The sequence below is a fragment of the Euprymna scolopes genome, chromosome 18 (genome assembly GCF_053919585.1).
Source record: "Euprymna scolopes isolate OS-2025 chromosome 18, ASM5391958v1, whole genome shotgun sequence".
NCBI classification, from domain to species: domain Eukaryota; kingdom Metazoa; phylum Mollusca; class Cephalopoda; order Sepiida; family Sepiolidae; genus Euprymna; species Euprymna scolopes.
Genome location: NC_136499.1, coordinates 103,452,156 through 103,457,155, shown reverse-complemented (window position 1 = coordinate 103,457,155; position 5,000 = coordinate 103,452,156). Strand labels below are relative to the sequence as shown.

Sequence of the window (5,000 nt, the reverse complement as noted above, 5' to 3'; positions counted from 1 at the left end):
CGGCGATTTTAAATGATCCTACTTTTTGCATTATCGCAAAGTACACGCACAGATTAGAAAAAAGTAAGAACAATCTTGAAGGGGACACCCGGGTTTGAACCGGGGACCTCTCGATCTGCAGTCGAATGCTCTACCACTACGCTATATCCCCGCATGACAATTACGCTCCTATACAAAAGAAAATACGCACAATTATTCCGCCTTTGAAAAAAAAACGGATTTAATAGCAGCGATTTTAAATGATCCTACTTTTTGCATTATCGCAAAGTACAGGCACAGATTAGAAAAAAGTCAGAACAATCTTGAAGGGGACACCCGGGTTTGAACCGGGGACCTCTCGATCTGCAGTCGAATGCTCTCCCACTGAGCTAAATCCCCGCATGACAATTACGCTCCTATACAAAAGAAAATACGCACCATTATTCCGCCTTTGAAACAAAAACGGATTTAATAGCGGCGATTTACTATGATCCTACTTTTTGCATTATCGCAAAGTACAGGCACAGATTAGAAAAAAGTAAGAACAATCTTGAAGGGGACACCCGGGTTTGAACCGGAGACCTCTCGATCAGCAGTCGAATGCTCTACCACTGAGCTACATCCCCGCATGACAATTACGCTCCTATACAAAAGAACATACGCACCATTATTCCGCCTTTGAAACAAAAACGGATTTAATAGCGGCGATTTTAAATGATCCTACTTTTTGCATTATCGCAAAGTACAGGCACAGATTAGAAAAAAGTCAGAACAATCTTGAAGGGGACACCCGGGTTTGACCCGGGGACCTCTCGATCTGCAGTCGAATGCTCTCCCACTGAGCTAAATCCCCGCTTGACAATTACGCTCCTATAGAAAAGAAAATACGCACCATTATTCCGCCTTTGAAACAAAAACGGATTTGATAGCGGCGATTTACTATGATCCTACTTTTTGCATTATCGCAAAGTACAGGCACAGATTAGAAAAAAGTAAGAACAATCTTGAAGGGGACACCCGGGTTTGAACCGGAGACCTCTCGATCAGCAGTCGAATGCTCTACCACTGAGCTACATCCCCGCATGACAATTACGCTCCTATACAAAAGAAAATACGCACCATTATTCCTCCTTTGAAACAAAAACGGATTTAATAGCGGCGATTTTAAATGATCCTACATTTTGCATTATCGCAAAGTACAGGCACAGATTAGAAAAAAGTAAGAACAATCTTGAAGGGGACACCCGGGTTTGAACCGGGGACCTCTCGACCTGCAGTCGAATGCTCTACCACTGAGCTACATCCCCGCATGACAATTACGCTCCTATACAAAAGAAAATACGCACCATTATTCCGCCTTTGAAACAAAAACGGATTTAATAGCGGCGATTTACTATGATCCTACTTTTTGCATTATCGCAAAGTACACGCACAGATTAGAAAAAAGTACGAACAATCTTGAAGGGGACACCCGGGTTTGAAGTGGGGACCTCTCGATCTGCAGTCGAATGCTCTACCACTGAGCTACACCCCCGCATGACAATTACGCTCCTATACAAAAGAAAATACGCACAATTATTCCGCCTTTGAAACAAAAACGGATTTAATAGCGGCGATTTTAAATGATCCTACTTTTTGCATTATCGCAAAGTACACGCACAGATTAGAAAAAAGTAAGAACAACCTTGAAGGGGACACCCGGGTTTGAACCGGGGACCTCTCGATCTGCAGTCGAATGCTCTCCCACTGAGCTAAATCCCCGCATGACAATTACGCTCCTATACAAAAGAAAATACGCACCATTATTCCGCCTTTGAAACAAAAACGGATTTAATAGCGGCGATTTTAAATGATCCTACTTTTTGCATTATTGCAAGGTACAGGCACAGATTAGAAAAAGTAAGAACAATCTTGAAGGGGACCCCCGGGTTTGAAGTGGGGACCTCTCGATCTGCAGTCGAATGCTCTACCACTGAGCTACATCCCCGCATGACAATTACGCTCCTATACAAAAGAAAATACGCACAATTATTCCGCCTTTGAAACAAAAACGGATTTAATAGCGGCGATTTTAAATGATCCTACTTTTTGCATTATCGCAAAGTACACGCACAGATTAGAAAAAAGTAAGAACAACCTTGAAGGGGACACCCGCGTTTGAACCGGAGACCTCTCGATCAGCAGTCGAATGCTCTACCACTGAGCTACATCCCCGCATGACAATTACGCTCCTATACAAAAGAAAATACGCACCATTATTCCTCCTTTGAAACAAAAACGGATTTAATAGCGGCGATTTTAAATGATCCTACATTTTGCATTATCGCAAAGTACAGGCACAGATTAGAAAAAAGTAAGAACAATCTTGAAGGGGACACCCGGGTTTGAACCGGGGACCTCTCGACCTGCAGTCGAATGCTCTACCACTGAGCTACATCCCCGCATGACAATTACGCTCCTATACAAAAGAAAATACGCACAATTATTCCGCCTTTGAAACAAAAACGGATTTAATAGCAGCGATTTTAAATGATCCTACTTTTTGCATTATCGCAAAGTACAGGCACAGATTAGAAAAAAGTAAGAACAATCTTGAAGGGGACACCCGGGTTTGAACCGGGGACCTCTCGATCTGCAGTCGAATGCTCTACCACTACGCTACATCCCCGCATGACAATTACGCTCCTATACAAAAGAAAATACGCACAATTATTCCGCCTTTGAAACAAAAACGGATTTAATAGCGGCGATTTTAAATGATCCTACTTTTTGCATTATTGCAAGGTACAGGCACAGATTAGAAAAAGTAAGAACAATCTTGAAGGGGACCCCCGGGTTTGAACCGGGGACCTCTCGATCTGCAGTCGAATGCTCTGCCACTGAGCTACATCCCCGCATGACAATAACGCTCCTATACAAAAGAAAATACGCACCATTGTTCCGCCTTTGAAACAGAAACGGATTTGATAGCGGCGATTTTAAATGTTCCTACTTTTTGCATTATCGCAAAGTACAGGCACAGATTAGAAAAAAGTAAGAACAATCTTGAACGGGACACCCGGGTTTGAACCGGGGACCTCTCGATCTGCAGTCGAATGCTCTACCACTGAGCTACATCCCCGCATGACACTTACGCTCCTATACAAAAGAAAATACGCACCATTATTCCGCCTTTGAAACAGAAACGGATTTGATAGCGGCGATTGTAAATGATCCTACTTTTTGCATTATCGCAAAGTACAGGCACAGATTAGAAAAAAGTAAGAACAATCTTGAAGAGGACACCCGTGTTTGAACCGGAGACCTCCCGATCTGCAGTCGAATGCTCTACCACTGAGCTACATCCCCGCATGCCAATTACGCTCCTATACAAAAGAAAATACGCACCATTATTCCGCCTTTGAAACAAAAACGGATTTAATAGCGGCGATTTTAAATGATCCTACTTTTTGCATTATCGCAAAGTACAGGCACAGATTGGAAAAAAGTAAGAACAATCTTGAAGGGGACACCCGGGTTTGAAGCGGGGACCTCTCGATCTGCAGTCGAATGCTCTACCACTGAGCTACATCCCCGCATGACAATTACGCTCCTATACAAAAGAAAATACGCACCATTATTCCTCCTTTGAAACAAAAACGGATTTAATAGCGGCGATTTTAAATGATCCTACTTTTTGCATTATCGCAAAGTACACGCACAGATTAGAAAAAAGTAAGAACAATCTTGAAGGGGACACCCGGGTTTGAACCGGGGACCTCTCGATCTGCAGTCGAATGCTCTACCACTACGCTATATCCCCGCATGACAATTACGCTCCTATACAAAAGAAAATACGCACAATTATTCCGCCTTTGAAACAAAAACGGATTTAATAGCAGCGATTTTAAATGATCCTACTTTTTGCATTATCGCAAAGTACAGGCACAGATTAGAAAAAAGTAAGAACAATCTTGAAGGGGACACCCGGGTTTGAACCGGGGACCTCTCGATCTTCAGTCGAATGCTCTACCACTACGCTACATCCCAGCATGACAATTACGCTCCTATACAAAAGAAAATACGCACAATTATTCCGCCTTTGAAACAAAAACGGATTTAATAGCGGCGATTTTAAATGATCCTACTTTTTGCATTATTGCAAGGTACAGGCACAGATTAGAAAAAGTAAGAACAATCTTGAAGGGGACCCCCGGGTTTGAACCGGGGACCTCTCGATCTGCAGTCGAATGCTCTGCCACTGAGCTACATCCCCGCATGACAATAACGCTCCTATACAAAAGAAAATACGCACCATTGTTCCGCCTTTGAAACAGAAACGGATTTGATAGCGGCGATTTTAAATGATCCTACTTTTTGCATTATCGCAAAGTACAGGCACAGATTAGAAAAAAGTAAGAACAATCTTGAACGGGACACCCGGGTTTGAACCGGGGACCTCTCGATCTGCAGTCGAATGCTCTACCACTGAGCTACATCCCCGCATGACACTTACGCTCCTATACAAAAGAAAATACGCACCATTATTCCGCCTTTGAAACAGAAACGGATTTGATAGCGGCGATTGTAAATGATCCTACTTTTTGCATTATCGCAAAATACAGGCACAGATTAGAAAAAAGTAAGAACAATCTTGAAGGGGACACCCGGGTTTGAACCGGGGACCTCTCGATCTGCAGTCGAATACTCTACCACTGAGCTACATCCCCGCATGACAATTACGCTCCTATACAAAGGAAAATACGCACCATTATTCCGCCTTTGAAACAAAAACGGATTTAATAGCGGCGATTTAAAATGATCCTACTTTTTGCATTATCGCAAAGTACAGGCACAGATCAGAAAAAAAGTAAGACCAATCTTGAAGGGGACACCCGGGTTTTAACCGGGGACCTCTCGATCTGCAGTCGAATGCTCTACCACTGAGCTACATCCCCGCATGACAATTACGCTCCTATACAAAAGAAAATACGCACCATTATTCCGCCTTTGAAACAGAAACGGATTTGATAGCGGCGATT

The 5,000-nt window shown here is 43.0% G+C and overlaps 22 non-coding genes across 22 annotated transcripts; all 22 read right to left on the bottom strand.

Moving 5' to 3' along the window:
- Positions 1-79: 79 nt before the first annotated feature.
- Trnac-gca (transfer RNA cysteine (anticodon GCA)) lies at positions 80-151 on the bottom strand. The gene has a single exon. It is a non-coding gene; the product is annotated as a tRNA-Cys (tRNA).
- Positions 152-306: 155 nt separating this feature from the next.
- Trnac-gca (transfer RNA cysteine (anticodon GCA)) lies at positions 307-378 on the bottom strand. Its single transcript has one exon. It is a non-coding gene; the product is annotated as a tRNA-Cys (tRNA).
- A 155-nt stretch (positions 379-533) lies between these two features.
- Trnas-gcu (transfer RNA serine (anticodon GCU)) lies at positions 534-605 on the bottom strand. The gene has a single exon. It is a non-coding gene; the product is annotated as a tRNA-Ser (tRNA).
- A 155-nt stretch (positions 606-760) lies between these two features.
- On the bottom strand, positions 761-832 carry Trnac-gca (transfer RNA cysteine (anticodon GCA)). The gene has a single exon. It is a non-coding gene; the product is annotated as a tRNA-Cys (tRNA).
- A 155-nt stretch (positions 833-987) lies between these two features.
- Positions 988-1,059, bottom strand: Trnas-gcu (transfer RNA serine (anticodon GCU)). The gene has a single exon. It is a non-coding gene; the product is annotated as a tRNA-Ser (tRNA).
- Positions 1,060-1,214: 155 nt separating this feature from the next.
- On the bottom strand, positions 1,215-1,286 carry Trnac-gca (transfer RNA cysteine (anticodon GCA)). Its single transcript has one exon. It is a non-coding gene; the product is annotated as a tRNA-Cys (tRNA).
- A 155-nt stretch (positions 1,287-1,441) lies between these two features.
- On the bottom strand, positions 1,442-1,513 carry Trnac-gca (transfer RNA cysteine (anticodon GCA)). Its single transcript has one exon. It is a non-coding gene; the product is annotated as a tRNA-Cys (tRNA).
- Positions 1,514-1,668: 155 nt separating this feature from the next.
- On the bottom strand, positions 1,669-1,740 carry Trnac-gca (transfer RNA cysteine (anticodon GCA)). The gene has a single exon. It is a non-coding gene; the product is annotated as a tRNA-Cys (tRNA).
- A 154-nt stretch (positions 1,741-1,894) lies between these two features.
- On the bottom strand, positions 1,895-1,966 carry Trnac-gca (transfer RNA cysteine (anticodon GCA)). The gene has a single exon. It is a non-coding gene; the product is annotated as a tRNA-Cys (tRNA).
- Positions 1,967-2,121: 155 nt separating this feature from the next.
- Positions 2,122-2,193, bottom strand: Trnas-gcu (transfer RNA serine (anticodon GCU)). Its single transcript has one exon. It is a non-coding gene; the product is annotated as a tRNA-Ser (tRNA).
- Positions 2,194-2,348: 155 nt separating this feature from the next.
- On the bottom strand, positions 2,349-2,420 carry Trnac-gca (transfer RNA cysteine (anticodon GCA)). Its single transcript has one exon. It is a non-coding gene; the product is annotated as a tRNA-Cys (tRNA).
- Positions 2,421-2,575: 155 nt separating this feature from the next.
- Positions 2,576-2,647, bottom strand: Trnac-gca (transfer RNA cysteine (anticodon GCA)). The gene has a single exon. It is a non-coding gene; the product is annotated as a tRNA-Cys (tRNA).
- Positions 2,648-2,801: 154 nt separating this feature from the next.
- On the bottom strand, positions 2,802-2,873 carry Trnac-gca (transfer RNA cysteine (anticodon GCA)). The gene has a single exon. It is a non-coding gene; the product is annotated as a tRNA-Cys (tRNA).
- A 152-nt stretch (positions 2,874-3,025) lies between these two features.
- Trnac-gca (transfer RNA cysteine (anticodon GCA)) lies at positions 3,026-3,100 on the bottom strand. The gene has a single exon. It is a non-coding gene; the product is annotated as a tRNA-Cys (tRNA).
- A 155-nt stretch (positions 3,101-3,255) lies between these two features.
- Positions 3,256-3,327, bottom strand: Trnac-gca (transfer RNA cysteine (anticodon GCA)). The gene has a single exon. It is a non-coding gene; the product is annotated as a tRNA-Cys (tRNA).
- Positions 3,328-3,482: 155 nt separating this feature from the next.
- Trnac-gca (transfer RNA cysteine (anticodon GCA)) lies at positions 3,483-3,554 on the bottom strand. The gene has a single exon. It is a non-coding gene; the product is annotated as a tRNA-Cys (tRNA).
- Positions 3,555-3,709: 155 nt separating this feature from the next.
- Trnac-gca (transfer RNA cysteine (anticodon GCA)) lies at positions 3,710-3,781 on the bottom strand. Its single transcript has one exon. It is a non-coding gene; the product is annotated as a tRNA-Cys (tRNA).
- Positions 3,782-3,936: 155 nt separating this feature from the next.
- Positions 3,937-4,008, bottom strand: Trnaf-gaa (transfer RNA phenylalanine (anticodon GAA)). Its single transcript has one exon. It is a non-coding gene; the product is annotated as a tRNA-Phe (tRNA).
- Positions 4,009-4,162: 154 nt separating this feature from the next.
- Positions 4,163-4,234, bottom strand: Trnac-gca (transfer RNA cysteine (anticodon GCA)). Its single transcript has one exon. It is a non-coding gene; the product is annotated as a tRNA-Cys (tRNA).
- Positions 4,235-4,386: 152 nt separating this feature from the next.
- Trnac-gca (transfer RNA cysteine (anticodon GCA)) lies at positions 4,387-4,461 on the bottom strand. Its single transcript has one exon. It is a non-coding gene; the product is annotated as a tRNA-Cys (tRNA).
- A 155-nt stretch (positions 4,462-4,616) lies between these two features.
- Positions 4,617-4,688, bottom strand: Trnac-gca (transfer RNA cysteine (anticodon GCA)). Its single transcript has one exon. It is a non-coding gene; the product is annotated as a tRNA-Cys (tRNA).
- A 156-nt stretch (positions 4,689-4,844) lies between these two features.
- Positions 4,845-4,916, bottom strand: Trnac-gca (transfer RNA cysteine (anticodon GCA)). The gene has a single exon. It is a non-coding gene; the product is annotated as a tRNA-Cys (tRNA).
- Between the last annotated feature and the right edge of the window lie 84 nt (positions 4,917-5,000).